This window comes from Miscanthus floridulus, chromosome 5, assembly GCF_019320115.1.
Source record: "Miscanthus floridulus cultivar M001 chromosome 5, ASM1932011v1, whole genome shotgun sequence".
Taxonomy (NCBI): Eukaryota; Viridiplantae; Streptophyta; class Magnoliopsida; order Poales; family Poaceae; genus Miscanthus; species Miscanthus floridulus.
The window spans coordinates 103,740,523-103,756,854 of NC_089584.1; the positions used below are offsets into that span (position 1 = coordinate 103,740,523).

General features: G+C 44.9%; 1 pseudogene; it reads right to left on the minus strand.

Annotated features, from left to right (window-relative positions):
- Positions 1 to 3,403: 3,403 nt before the first annotated feature.
- The window catches only part of LOC136452850 (nucleotide-sugar uncharacterized transporter 2-like), a 32,772-nt pseudogene continuing 19,843 nt past the window's right edge, over positions 3,404 to 16,332 (minus strand).

The window sequence follows — 16,332 nt, forward strand, 5'->3', positions numbered from 1 at the left end:
ATATAATCAGCCTAGGTTAGTTAGAAGAGAAGGTGTTCAAGTATTTGGGAGAGAATGGGAGGCTGCGAGTGTTCGATCAGGCACAGACTCTGTTAATCTCTGCACCTAGAAGTGGCAATAGACTGTACCTTGCTAAGTTGAGTCTAGTTCCCCCAGTGTGTTTGCTAGCACAAACTGATGATGCATCTTGGTTGTGGCATCCTAGATATGGGCACCTAAATTTCAGAGCCTTGAGTGATCTTAGTGCAAAGCAAATGGTAGAAGGGTTGCCAACTGTTACAAGGGTAGAGAAAGTTTGTAATGGTTGTGTTCTTGGCAAACAACATAGAGCTCCTTTTCCCAAAGTGTCAAGCTTCAGAGCAGGAAAATGCCTAGAACTTGTTCATGCTAATTTGTGTGGTCATATCACTCCAAAAATAGTGGGGGTGCTTCCTATTTCCTGTTGGTAGTGGATGATCATAGCAGATACATGTGGGTAGAAATGCTCAAGTCAAAAGATCAGGCTCTTGACTGTTTCAAGAAGATAAAAATGAGAGCTGAAAATAAGACTGATGCCAAGTTAAAGGCTCTGAGGACAGATAGGGGTGGTGAGTTCACTTCCAATATGTTCTCAGTTTTCTGTAGTGAAGGTGGAATCAAACATTACACCACCACTCCTTATTCTCCTCAGTAGAATGGGGTGGTAGAGAGAAGAAACCAAATTGTCATAGAAATGGCTAGGTGTATGTTGAAAACCATGCAGGTTCCATCTGAGCTGTGGGGTGAGGCAGTGTGTACTGTAGTTTATATATTGAATAGGTCACCTACCAAAAGCCTTAACAATATAACACCCTTTGAGGCATGGCATGGCAAGAAACCCAGGGTGAATCATCTCAGGACCTTTGGATGTCTGGCTCATGTGAAAATTGTTGGTCTAGGTGTAAACAAGCTCTCTGACAGATCAAGAAAAATGGCCTTCATAGGATATGAATCTGGTACAAAGGGTTACAGATTTTTTGATCCTGCTACCAAGAAACTGGTTGTCAGCAGAGATGTGATTTTTGATGAAAAGCATCCTTTTGATTGGGCCAATGTAGTAAACAGTGAGCACCAGTCGACAGACACCTTTGTTGTCAATTATGAGTTGACCGATGAAAATCCGACAACAGCTGGAAATGTAGTAGAGCAAGCTGCAGAGAATCAAGGGGGTGTGGCTGTTGAGCCAGATGGTGATATGCAACCTGGGTTTGCAACACCAAGTCCCCAGAATGCTCCAGGATCAGATCAAGGGCCAGCTGCACAATGGGCAACACCACCTAGTGCACACTCTGAAGAAACATTTGGAGGACCTCTAAGATTTAGAACACTTGATGACTTGTTTGGGTCCACTGATGAGATTCAAGATTATGAATATAGTGGTGTATGTTTCCTTGCAGCAGATGAGCCATCTGGAGTGGAACAAGCACTAGAGGAGAAATGCTGGTTAGAAGCAATGAGTAGTGAGCTGAAATCAATCAAAGAAAATGACACTTGGTATTATGCTGATTTACCAAAGGGTCACAAGGAAATTGGCTTGAAGTGGGTTTTTAAGGTGAAAAGAGATCCAGAGGGGAATATAATAAAATATAAAGCAAGGCTTGTAGCAAAGGGATATGCTCAAAAGTATGGAGTGGATTATGAGGAGGTATTTGCTCCTGTAGCTAGGCTGGAAACAGTGAAGCTGATACTAGCACTAGTAGCCCAAGGGAAGTGGCAAGTGCATCATATGGATGTCAAATCTGCTTTCTTGAATGGTGAATTACAGGAGGAAGTATATGTTCATCAGCCTCCAGGTTTTCAAAATCCAAAATTCCCAGGGAAGGTGCTGAAGCTGAAAAAGGCTCTGTATGGCCTGAAACAGGCACCCAGAGCATGGAATGCAAAATTAGATCATGAACTTGTCAAGCTGGGGTTCTACAGAAGTGAAGAAGAACATGCAGTCTACAAAAGAGGCAGTGGCAGATCACTGCTACTGCTTGGAGTGTATGTAGATGATCTTGTCATCTGTGGACCTGACAGTGAAAAAATCTCAGAGTTCAAGCAGCAGATGAGCAGAACTTTCAGTATGAGTGACTTGGGATTGTTGAGTTACTACTTGGGAATGGAAGTCAAGCAGAAACCTGGTGAAATCACTATTTGCCAGAGAGCATATGCTGAGAAAATTGTAGAGCAATGTGGCAAGACTGGTTGTAATCCAGTAGACACCCCCATGGATCAGAATAGCAAACTCCTACCTGGCAGACCTGATATGGCAAGAGACATAACCAGGTTCAGAAGCATAGTTGGTAGTCTGAGGTATTTGGTGAATACTAGACCTGACATAGCCTATTCTGTGGGCATGGTTAGCTGATTCATGGAATCCCCTACCAATGAACATTGGGTTGCTATAAAGAGGATTGTCAGATACATAGCAGGAACTTCTGAATATGGATGCAAGTACCTGAACAAACCTACTGAAAACCTGAAACTGTTGGGTTACTCTGACAGTGATCATGCAGGTGACTTGGAGAAGAGAAAGAGCACATCTGGAGTTGTGTTCTTCCTGAACGGCAATGTGGTGACATGGATTTCACAGAAACAACGAGTTGTGTCACTGTCCAGCTATGAGGCTGAGTATATTGCAGCAGCATCAGCAGCTTTCCAAGGGGTGTGGTTGAGTAGGCTCATTGCAGATCTGATTGGTCAGAAACTGCAGAAATTTAGGCTTCTAATGGACAGCAAGTCGGCACTCGAGCTGTGCAAAAATCCAGTGTATCATGAAAGAACCAAACACATAGACACTCGATACCATTACATAAGAGAGTGTGTTGTGAATGGCATTGCTGAGGTAGAGCATGTGAGCACTGACAGGCAGCTAGCAGACATCTTGACGAAGCCCTTGGGAAGGATCAAATTCGTGGAGATGCGACAGCAGCTGGGCGTCAGCAAGCTAAGTCACGATTAAGGGGGTGAATTGTTGATGTTCATACTTGTAATCGTGACAGTATCATTGTACTCATGTAGGTGCATTAGATGTTTGTTACAATCATGTAATAGCATGTTTAGTTAGCGCGTAGAATTGTGGGCAGCGTAGAGATGTGCATGCGCTGCGTCATGACCGCGTCCTAAGGCCTATCTCCGCCATGGCGCGCTCGCCGTGCAAGTCGCGCGGGTGACCGAGTAAAACGGCACACCGTGCAGCAGCGAGTCGTGGCGGGGAATGCGGATCAAGGCCAGTTAAGTATTGAATCAGTGCATCAACAGAAGCTGCGCATCGCAGTGGAAAAAGTGTGTCCACTCGCGTGTTCAGTTACAGGCTCTCGCTCCAGCTCCTGGTGACCGCGCTCCGGGCAACGCCGGCGGCGGTGAGATCCTAGGTCCAGCGAGCCACCGGTCCTAACACAACCTACACAGTATCCTCTTGCTCTAAATCCGCGTCATCACTGTCTGCAGCGACCTTAGGTCTCCCCATGAAGGAGTTCTGTCTCGACGGCGCTTTCTTGCCGCTGGTCGCCGAGTCTTTCTTCAGACCCAGGTAGGTGTAGAACGACATGCCGCCCGAGTGCGACCACGGCTCCGCAGACGCTGGTGATCCCAGGGTCGGAGCCGAAGATCAGGTAGCCGGAGAGCATGATCACGATGGTTTTGAATTCGCCCAGCACAACATGAGACAAAGCTGACGTTGCACTGAAGCAATACAGAAACGTTGTTCATCAGCAATAGACAAAACTGGTTCGTAGTACAGAGCAAACGAGAAGCCACGCATATTATTTACCGACTTATATGTTGTGCATCAGCAATTCTATTTCGTCAGTTAATGACTTGTCAAAACTTGATAGGGAAATGGCAATTTGAATGAAATAAGCAATGATGTATCTCACCCAAGTGCCAAAGCACCAGACCACTGAAGAAGGAAACCGAACAATGCAAAAATGATAATAGTGCAGCTGTTTCTGAAGTTCCAATTGAACAACAACAAGCCAGGGGATCCAGCAAAGGCATCAATTTCAATAAGAAAAATATCGTAACTAGAGTAGTCTTCCACATCAGCCTGATTTAATAATGGATAATCTGAGTTTATTAAGGGAATAAAGTTATGAATAACCTGAATCAAAGAAAGAAAAAAAACAGAACATACGCACGGGCGGTCCAGTTTCCACTCTGTTGCAAACTTGACCAAACGATTTTGTTCACGGCACTAGGAACAATCCATGCTAATGCGACACAAGCAACGAAAAAGTTGAACTCCAAATCGGTAACAGTCGCTACAGCGACTCCAAATGACACAACTGCCAGTGTGACAGCCTGTAATGTCAAAGTAAAATTTCAAAAGAATATAGTTAGCGACCCGGCAAAGTAATACACCATATAGATGGTGCGAGGATTAATCTGGTAGAGGGTCAAAAAAGCATGTACACTTCCATTTTGTTTTGCTTATTACTTATTTCATAGTTGTATTTTTTCTAGAACCATGTTATAATATATACTACTAGGAATATTTATTTCTATGACAATCAGTTTTCGTCACTGAAGGAGCCAAATTCATCGTAATTTCAGTTTTATGATGAATTTATGACGAAAAACGGTTCGTCATAGAAGCCACGTCATTCTTACAATTCTATGACGATTAGCATGCGTGGCAGGGGGGCAGCCACGCTAGTGGTTGCTTCCGTTGAAGATGCTTTCCACGTGTACCTGCTATAGCCGGTTGTATTGGAGATGGTTCGGATACGTGTCACCTTATTATTGGACAACATGGCCATCTCTGGTTCTTGCACGTTTCAGGTTCTTATTGGACCACGTGTCAGGCCCCTGTTATTCTACATGTATGTTTTCTATTGGCACACGTATTATGTTGCGGTTGGGTCACGTGTCATTTCTTTATTGGACCATGTGTCGTATATTTATTGGTCCACGTGGCCATTTCTTCTTCGACCACGTGTCACGGTACTGTCCGTCTAGTTTCATTTTTTTATTCGGCCACGTGGATTGACTGCTTCCTTCCACATGTCAAATTTTTATTAGCCCATGAGATGCCGTGCCATGGCTATTTCACGTGGCATGCACTGGTTCGTCCACATGTTGCATTTTTATTTGATCACGTGGCCTGCCTAGGTTCTACCATGTGCCCAACAATTAATTAATCATAAAAGTAATTAAAGATCGTCAATGCTGCACAGTTTGACTACATAATGATTCGACGATGTCTACATAATTATTCAGTATAACAATCAAATATGACAATCAAATACAATAAATTACTGTTTACACATCGGCAGCAATCCGCTAATATTTTCACCACATCAAACCAGCATACGAGTACACACATCAAACCATACATGTTCACTGCATCAAGCCAACAAGTTGACGACTGAGAGTTACCAGAAGAAGAGCTGAAGCGCATGATATCCTCACGTAGTTTATTGTACTCCTCCTATTGTTGTATCTTGAACTACTCAAACTCCCTTTCAATCTTTTCTATCTTCCTCTTTAGTTTATCCACTTGTTCGACGAGGTTAGCAGAACTTTTCTGTTCAGCAACAAGCTATTCCTGAAGCATTCTCTCCACCGACGTCTCTGTTCTAGCGGAGCTTGTCGGGATACCAGCATTCTTCAAAAAAAAGGTGTCGCCGCTGACCTGAGAGTGGACCTGGCCATGGGAGAGGCGAAGGACCGTGGGAACAACATCAGCACTTGTCATTGGTTCATGCCCATCAACAATAGGTTCTGCTCGCATAGTTTTCATAGCTTCCTATGAAATTTAAGGAGTAAACATTAGGTTATAAATAGTGGAAGATGACTTTAATTGAAAACCTAAGAGATTAGTTCATAACAAGTAACGCATGTTTTATATTGATATGGATTAGGGGCTGTTTGGATCTTGGCCACACAGCGACGCTGTGGCGAGTTGTGGCGGTGGCGAGGTAAAGCTGTGGTAGCCTCATTTAAGTCAGAAACCAAACAGTTGCTTTGGTTCCTGTGGTGAGCCACAATTTGTTGCATGGCGGCCGGTGGCCCTCAACCAAACACCCTCTACATAAGCACAACGCACAGATACTAATATGGATTACATACTACAAAATTCAAGCAGCAAATAATAGGTTACAGATATGGATTACATAAGCACAATGCACAGGTATTGCAACTTTAAAATTAAATGATGGTGCCAAAATTAGGACCCCTTAGGTTCATAGGATTTTCAAAGAAAAAATGTAGGAATCAGTAATCCTATGCAATCAGCACCGTAGAGGCCTTGGGTTCACAGAAAGAAATGGGGGAAGGAAAACCATAGAAAAGTTTCCTATCCTTCAACTTTCATAGGAAAAACAAACAAAAAACATCCAGTGAAACTTCATTGTATTGGTTTCCTATGTTTTTCAGTACAAAACCAAACACCCCTTCTAACAAAATTCCTCTGTTTTTATTCCTTTGTTTTTCACATGCATTGCAATCATATTCCTGTATTTTTCCCTTTTCTATGTTTTTCTGATCCTGCATTCCAAAGGGGGCATTAGTCTCTTGCCACTATTGCTTCTATTAATAGTGCACATGAGTTTTTATTTATACAAAGGCTAGAGTACCAAATGATTGTAGATGTACAACATAGGAGCGAGATCATGTAGCCTGATGGCACTTCACTTTTGCAAGGTGCCGGGGACCTAATACCGGGGTATCCAATGAGGTGGAACTAATAACCATCGAACGTTGACGCTTCCGGTCAGACAAGAACGCCACTACGCTTCTTACCCGAACGACGGAAGATTGGCTCTGCCTTGCCCGACCCTCGAGGGCTAGCTCCGCCTCGCCCGACCCCCGGGGATGGGCTCTGCCTCACCCGACGTCTAAGGACAGGCTCCGTCCCAACTGATGGCCAGGGGCTGGCTCCGTCTCGCTCGATGACTGCACCCTACACCTTCATACTGGCAAGCACAGGGTACGACAGGACATTCGAGTCAACCGCCATACCAAGGACCTTGCCCTGCATGCCTATATGAAGGTACCATTTGGATACGATGGGACGGGCGCTTTTGTCCCACAGTGTTGTAAGCGCCGCCATCAGCCCTCGGGGCCGGATACTAACATAGGCATACGACAACCACTATGGTCTAGGAAGGGACTCGCGCCATCTACAGTGATGGACGTACTATCACCGTGTCATTCGCTCCCCATAGGGCCATAGGCCAACACCCTTGTCTGACACGCCGCCCAGAGGGCGGGACGGGACGTGGCCACTTGCTGATCCGGTAAGGGCATGGCATCGCCAGGACACGGGCACTCGGCGAACATGCCAATCCCTGACATCGTCTGGCCGTGTCGGCAAGGCTGGCTCAGCGGAAAAGGAGGGCTCAACACCTTCGAAGGGGCTTCTTAGCCCTAGTTTTTCTCCTTTCTCCCATCTGTAACCCCTACTCCCCCCTTGGTCTATAAAAGGGAGGGTAGGGCCCCCCATTAAGGGGATCGACTCTTGAGGCATAAGTTAAACACACACAACACTTCACACACAGCTGAGCAGCGACCTAAGCTCTCGACAACCCTTTTGACCATTCCATCAGAGACTTGGGACCAGTTCCTCTCTCGATCGTTTGTACCCCCTGCTACAAACCTTTTTTTGGTGCTAATAACACAGCAACAGACTGGACGTAGGGACATTCAGCCCAAACCAGTATAAACCTTGTGTCCTTTAGCGCACCATCCGGGCCTAACGCGTAGCAATTATAAATTTACTAGCCGATGTTTGTTCGAAACACCGACAGTTGGCATGCCAGGTAGGGGCCTTTGCGCGTTCCAAATCAGGCCTCGGATAGCTAACCACGCTACCAGCTGGGTCCCGGGCGCACATGTGCATTTCGGTGACCTGGACTTTATTGTCACACTGGGAGGAGAGTTGGCGCTGGCCCACGTGGCCGTCCAGTCTCCTCCATCCACCAACTTTAGCTACTAGAGGCTTGAGGGCTAGCCAGGCATCTCCCTCAGACCCCAGCCGTCCAGGGAGGTCCCGCGCCGCATCACCCTCTCTCCGAAATGCTCCACTCGGTCCTACGAATGCATTCATGTTGACAGGTATAGTATGGTGATATATGATGAATGGATTCTTGTAAGTATTCTTAACAACATGGTGTTAAAGTAATAACAAGTGCATCACATTTTACTGAGTATGTGCATATCTCTTCTTGATTATTTAATCAACTACTTCAACAATGTATTTACTATACCGCAAAACAGCAGCTACTTGTTTTACTCATAACTAAAGTTCTACTTATCCAAATGTTGTGATCTTGGACTTTCTAAAAAGCTTATAAAATTATCTACAACTTTCTTTTAATACTCTCACTATGATTCAAGAGTTATGTAGGGCAAACAAATCATTCAATCAAATCTGTCCAGAAGGTAAACCTTTCGGACAGCAAACTTGTAACAGCTAGAACTCAAAAATCCTAAGTCCTATGGCTATGAAAATTTAACACAAGGTAGATTAGTAAGTTATCTATAACTTTGTTATTAACAAAGTTTACAGCAGAGACCATTATCCATACGAAACCATCCACACAAATAAAACTATACATGCAGTCTTGTATTTAAATGATAAAGCGATAATTAGTTATTTGTACACCATCAATGGCTTCTAAGCCTTACCATTGACATCAACAGTTACTATGCATCATAAGAACCATAGAAAACATCATGCTTAATCACAATCTAATTATTTAAATGCCTTTATTAATTTAATTAAATAATTAGGGTAAATAATAAACATATACTAAAGGTGCATCATAAATTGTCAAACATTTACAGTGGCTTACTAGTGCTACCCTAGACTACTGTAAAAGTTTTGTGCTATTTTACTTGGTAAAACATCATATCCAAAAATGACAAGACATAAAGGCTTAAAATAGCATAAATAGGAAACCCTAGTGAAAAGTGTCAAGCAACAGATTTTATATTTTTCTTAGCATCCATATGGTAATAGGACAACCTCCAATAAATTTCATGAGTATTAGATTCATAATTAATTTATAAAAATTCACACAAGGATCACCTAATTATAAAAGGAAAATCTATAACTAGAAATCTATTCATGCTATGGCCCTCAAATTTTTATCAGAGCTTATACTTATCAAGAACAGTTCATCACATAAATTTCATAATTTGTGGAGCACAGGAACTTTAGATATAAATTAAACAAGTTTGCATAAATTTAAAAACACCTTTCAAGTTTCATTTTAAATCTTCCAGAAACTCTACTAAAAATGCTAATATCATATTTTTCATAAATACTACACTTCCTAAGGAACACCACAAAATTTGGTTCACAAATTTTGGATCTCTATAGCTCAACTTATCAATTTTCAAAGTTACACACAAAAACAGGAATAAATGAACTAGCCTACTGCACTACAGTCACTGTCAACTAGGACCCGCGGTCAGTCGACCCCACACGTCAGTGAAACAAAAACAGGGCATGGCGCTGCATCGACGCGGTTCGACCACAGCTCGTCGCCGGTGAGTCCTCTGGTGGAGGCAAGTGGACCTACGTGATCTACAAAGCAAACCATGTCGGGTGACCTAGGTGGTGGCAGTGCAGGTGTGGCGAAGCGTGCTCGTCGCTGGCCATGACGGCATGGCGGCGCTTCTCTGTAGTGCACCGGCCATCACCGACCATGGCGAAGTCAGGCGAGGCGCGCTACAGCATCACGGTGATCGAGCGAATTCCTTTGTTTTTTATTCCTTTGTTTTTCACATACATTGCAATCATATTCCTGTATTTTTCCTTTTTCTATGTTTTTTCTGATCCTGTGTTCCAAAGGGGGCCTTAGTCTCCTGCCACTATTGCTTCTATTAATAGTGCACATGAGTTTTTATTTATACAAAGGCTAAAGTGACAAATGATTGTAGATGTACAACATAGGAGCGAGATCCTGTAGCCTGATGGCACTTCACTTTTGTAAGGTTTTACTTGTTCTTCTCATATCCATTTGTCAACTCTCCAGGTCATGTTGACTTCACTTTCTTAGACTGCCTTCCTCTAGGACTGATATCAATGCTGCCTTTTGTCCTTCTGGTGGAGCCTCCTCTATGGCTTCTTTGAACTAGACGCTAAAATTAGAGAAACAAATTTAAGTAGGAAGCATGTACAAATTGCATTACTATCCAGACAACAAAGCATTGCATTGTTATCTACCCCCCCTCCACCCCCTGACCCCTCCCGCTCGAACTCAATATAAGGTAGAATAAGCACCTCAACTGCAAGGGCCATTGGTTCATCTTGTAAATCTGAATATGTTTCATCTATATTACCAAATCCCTCAACAACCACCCCTGGTTCTTCCATCTTCCTATGATTCTTTGTGACTTGTGCCTCCCACTCTCATTCAAAAGTAGTTAGTGGCTATTCATCTAGATTACAAAGGTATTTATTAACTAAATCTTCTAGCGAATGTCAACATAACAGAGAGCAAGAGTATGCAAATAAGCGCCTAACTAGTAACTACAGCTTATACAGAAGTCATTAATCCAATAAAGCACATGCCAACTATACTCAACTATAGAAAATATGCAACCTCATTGCTATCTACATATCCCAGGTTGAACCACTACAATACATCACACATCATAAAAGGAATTTGGGTACCTCTTCCTCCGCTTACCCTAGCTACGCTTCATCGTTGGCATAGCCATCTTATCATCATGGTCACGGAACTGGTGCAACCGATGTTGATGATGGGGTACTAGATCCAGCTCTGGCTAGGGTTTAGATCTGGCTGGTCATCATAGGTGCCAAAGTAGGGGATCCGGATCTGGCCTATACCATCATCGAGGTGGTCCTTCCACCGTCAGCTAATCTGTTGTCGATGAATTGAAGGGGATCTGGCTCCGGCTAGGGTTTAGAAAGTTATGAGAGAGGGTGCGGCTAGAGATTGGAGATTGATGAGTCGAGCTACTATGCCGTTGGTGCCTAGGGTCTGGAGGGAGGTGGCAGAGAGGGTGACTGGAGAGTGGAGAGGAAGGCCATAGGGCTAGGATTTGGAGCAGGAGGAGAGACAGTGGTGGCTGGAGAATGGAGATGGAGGCGAAGGCGGAGACAGCGACTCCTTGCGCTTTTATGTGGCCATCACAGTACCACAAATGCCCTTGTCTAAAATTGATGCTATGGTAAACCTAATTTCCGCATAGAGGGCAAAAGAGAGAAATCTAATTTTCGATGCATGTTGGCGGCACTGCTTGGCGTGGTGCGAAATTTTCACCAAAAAGCAAATTTTCACGTGGGTAGATCTCCCCATCTGTTCGGGGCCCACCAGCACAGCAAAATGAAATCCCAAGAAATGGACAAAAGAAACTCAAAAACTTAATTTTCGCTGAAAAGCAAATTTTCACGCGGGTAGATCTCCCCATCTGTTCGGGGCCCACCAGCACTACAAAATGGAATCCCAAGAAATGGACAAAAGAAACTCAAAAACTTATGGCTTCTTTGGAATGGAGGAGAAATAGGAATTTTGAAGGATCCAAATCCTATAGGAAACAATCCTATGAAGCCCTTTGGATTGATAGCTCCGACGGAAACCCTAGCTCCATCGCACACAAGTCCACATCTGAGCGGAGGTGGGCGGTGGCCAGGGCTAACGCATCCCCATGGTGAAGGCCATGCGTCACTACCTCCTAGATCCACGCTAGTAGAGCATGGACATGCTCAAGGAAGTTTGGCCCCATCGGCAGCTACTCCATGATGGCTGAAAGAGCAAGAACAAGAAAATCATACCAATTAATAAGGTGTGGTGCCACACAAAACAAGAAGATACAGTAATGACAATGCCTTACCAGTGAGCTATGCCTGCGCTTAACCTGCTGTGGCTTTAGCCATGGCTGTCTCCCTATCGGCTGTGGTGAGTGCTGTCTCTACAGCGGAGAGGCACAACAACAGTCGCTCTGCCTCCTGGTTCTCCACACAAAGAGCCTACCTAGTCATGTCTAGGTCCCGCACCATCATCTCCTCCCTTGGACGCTTCTCCACTGACATGGTTCAAGCTTGAAGAATGAGGTCCTAGGGAGGAGGCGGCGAGCAAGAAAGATGAGTTCACAAGGTTACAAGGCAACTGTAGTGGCTTCCCTGTTTTTCCTCTGTTTTTATAGCAGGAGACGCACACGACTGATGGAACCAAATTCTAGCAGATGCCGGCCAATAGCAGGAGGTAAGGCGAGGCCACATCTCCATGATCTCTAAGGAGCACACCTTCCGACAAATACGTGTCGAGAAAGGAGCCACTGAAATGGATCAGCCAGATAGATGTTTATATTTTACTACAATCGCAAGAAAGTCTAGATGCGGCACATTTGATCTCGTCAGACACTATACAGTATAGAGCTGTGAGTAAAACTCTTGCTAACGGAGTGCACTCGGTCATAATATTTGTATCAATAGTAGTAGTCATGAGTTTCTTTGATCTGTGTTGAACCCAACTCGTCTTATTTTTGTGTATTTGATAAGATTTGTTGAACTTGCAAGAACCATGCATTAAAGATAATTTTATTTAGAATTCAGTTTTTATAATCTAAAGCATGCCTCTACAAACCAAGAGAAATTGAAGCAAGTTCTCAGTCTACCCCTTGACTATCGTGACTGCTTGGTTTAGACTGCACTGTCTATACTTCACAGAATCACACAAGGTCTGGCCGTCTAAAATCTTGACTACCCGAATGGTGTGCTCCTGCATTCCCATGTAGGTGCACATGCATGGGTGGCATCAGCAGCCTGTTACAACAGGGGATGTCGCCTCCTGGCCTATCACATTGATGGGATGGGGCAAAGCCCCACCACCCACCAACACAAATGTCTCAGTTGTGGGGTGGTCAACAGCCCCTAAACTATAGCAGCACAAACAAGGGCATGAGAGGGAAAGTTATCCCTGCTGCCTTCTCTCTCTAGAGCTTCTGATTCCATCCCAAAGCTTTTGCCTTCCACCCTACTACACCGCCGATGCCTCCTGCTAGGACCATGGCGGAGTGGACGAGGTCATCTATTGATCAGGCTAAGTTTGACTAGTTGTGAGAGAGGGGGTGATCCCGGAGGCTACCAAGGAGCTCGGGTGGAGAGTCCTAGTGAGAAGCAAAGTGGAGCCTAGGCCAAAGGAAAATGAGGTTGTCTCTTTCGTCCCTTTCCACCTTCTTGGGTTCAGGCTGCCGACGCACCCCTTACTGAGATGGTTGCTCAACTACTATGGGCTCCACCTCCATGACTTAACCCTAGAGGGGTTCTCCTCCTCTTGGTCTTCATCATGCTATGGAATGGCTTCCTAGAAATACCTATCCATTATGATCTATGGTGGTTTCTTTTTTGGGTGGTTCTGTCAGCGTCCTCTTGGCACCGCCATTGTCCGATGGGGGCGCCTCGATAGAAGTTCATCCTAGATTGGAGAAGCGCTACCTGAGCCTTGACCACCACTATGTCGCAAACCTAGATTAGGAGCATAGGTGGCTCTACATCCCCAACAATGAGCGGCCACCGCTGCTGACTTTTTCTCACGACTGACTATGTCCTGACATGCTGGAATTGTGGTCGACGCTGCCAACCCTCTCGGAACCGCAACATTTATGCTTATTGTTGGATGCAATCGAGGATTTGAAGGATCGATGACTGACGGCTCTAAGGGTGATCCATACCTTCTTTAGCCATCGGGTCCTCCCCTTGAAGATGAGGGGCCACACCCAGTGGGAGTTCTAGGGCACGACGAACCCTACAATCGAGTCGAGCATCCCCATCCACTTAGAGGAGGTAGATGATTTGATGATGATAGCTATTGGAGTGTCCACATAGGATCATGGCGATGGGGAGGCCCCGAATGCCTTCCACACTTGCAATCCTCCTCTGATAGACGAACATCTCATCGGCGTGGTCTCTGACCCACCACCAGTTCCCCCTTCGAAGGTGGATCATCACTGTATCTTTGTTCATGTTATTTATCTTCATTTAAGTAGAATATGCAAGCAATGCTCACACTAGCCAGTATGTGTTCATGCTATTTAATTTAACTAGTATTTGGAATGTGCCTACTTTCCCAATAGGTGAACGTGGGTGTGACAACATCCCGAGCCTCGTTGGCCCTAGAGCCTAGTTCTTTGTCCATGGTCAAGCGTAGAAAGCATCCTCGTGAGGCATCCACCAATGGGGGCAGTCAGCCGCGATTTCGTGCCATGTTGCACCATTCAGTTTGATATAAGTCATTTGCATTCTCAATCCGATCGCTCTCCCCCTTATCCTATATAAGCTTGAATTTGGCTTGCATTGTGCAGCGCTTTCTCCATGACTGTGCCATCTCCGATCATGGGGCTTCCCTCCAATGTTGTCGGAGAGTCATCCTATCACCGTCGAGCCTGTGTGTCCCTGCATAGCCCTCTGGTTCTGAAGTGGGAGAATCGTTAGAAGAGCACAAATACTCAGATGATGTAGACTACCATCAATTATTGAAGGATTACCACAAGGTGCAAGCGTTGTTGTCATTGTCTAGGCTGAACATAGAGATGCTACGTGGTGAGCTAGACGCCACGCATGACACACTTAAAGTTTCCAAGAATGTGACCTCGCAGGGGTGAGCCAACTATGCGATGGTCAAGGAGCAGCCCCATAACATGATGAACCTTCTTATGGAACTGAGGACGTGGGTCCAGACCCTATAGCTGTGCGCGTAAGCCGCTTGTGATGTGGCCTTTCCCGTGGAAACAATGGACAATCCGATCACCGCAGAGGAGTGCCTCTGAGCTCTGCCAGTCCGCCTTTGAGCCATGGTGACCAAAGATATTTGTCAGGGGGCTGCGATGATGTTGGCTACTGCCTAGATTCATATTGGCATAGTGGTGAACGTCTGAGTGGTGGAGCAGGGTTTTCCACCAGGATTGAAGGACGATGACATCGCTGATCTAGTTGAGAGTTCGAGCTAGCCACCAATGCCGTCTTAGTGAAGGTGGACATGGAGATGATCCTACATGCCAGCCTCAACCCTATCTGTGGGATGTATTAGTAGTATTAGTAATCATGAATAGGTTTGATTTGTGGGACGCCTTTGCAAATATGTGAATTCTTATTTGCTTGTTGGTGTTAACTTTTGTTGAACTTTGCATTAGGTGGGTTAAATTCTGTTGAGCGTGGTGTAGCTCAGGTCCTTTGGTCTTTTTGTCGCTGGTTTGTAGACCCTATTGATTGCTTTTTGCTATAGATTTCTTTCTAGTTGTCTTTGATCTTATCTATAATGTGCTAAACATTCATGAGTGCCTTTGATCTCTGTTGAGGCCAACTCGTGTCTTTAATAAAATTTGTTGACCTTAAAACAACCATGGAGCAAGGAGTTCATCTAAACAAGTCTCACCTCGATCTAATGCAGAATGGAGGAGCCATAACTGTTGACTTTTACTACGAACGCAAGAAAGTCCGACCGCTGAGTATTTGATCTCGTAGGACAAAATAAAGTGTCATATGGAGTAGCAATCAGTCTGCCCCTCGACTACTGTGACTGCTTGGATTGGAGTGAAATAAGTATAGAAAATACCTATCACAACCGCACCAGGCATTCAGGTGTCAAGCGTGTCATGGTGGTAAAAAGCTCTTTCTCTCGATTCACTTCTTGTGTCCAACTTTCCTACCGCATTGGCTTCACTCTCATCCCCTTCCCTCATCCGATAGCATTGCATCAATCACCTACCTTTTGGCTCCCCCCTTCCCTCACCCATTTGCATTTTCCCAACCTTCTCGCTCACAACTTTTCCCGCGACCACGTCCCTCTATGATATTAGATGAAATGATGTTTACTTATTTCTTGTAAACCGTATGTTCGCCTGATAGTTTGAGCAGCATAAATTTGAATGGGTCGAACATGTAACTCTTGTACTCAGCTATGAGTAGAACTTTTGCCTGATCAGTTGTGCTATAAACAGGAGCTGCATCGTTTGTGGATCCTTGCATGAAGTAGTATGGTATTGGATTCCTGCAACGGCAGCTTCAAACATAGCCGAGGGTGCGCAGATGATCAGAACCTATGAAACCACGTAGCCATCTCTAGCTAGTTGCTGCCCCTCGGCTATCGTGAGCCTATGACTGATTGGAATGGACTACACTATATACTTTACCGGATGACAGAAGGTCCGGTCATCTAAAATATTCACTACTCGGATAGTACTAGTAATGATGAATGTCATGCGGTCATGTCAGAAACCTGTTCCAGCCCAGGTGTCCCTATGTGTACAAAGTATGGCCTCACTGCCTCCTTGCATTGCCAAAATCCCTAGCCTCGCACTGCCTCGCAAAGTCTCCTCCACCGCCTCTCCATCGGTTCCCATGAAGGTCGTCCCCAT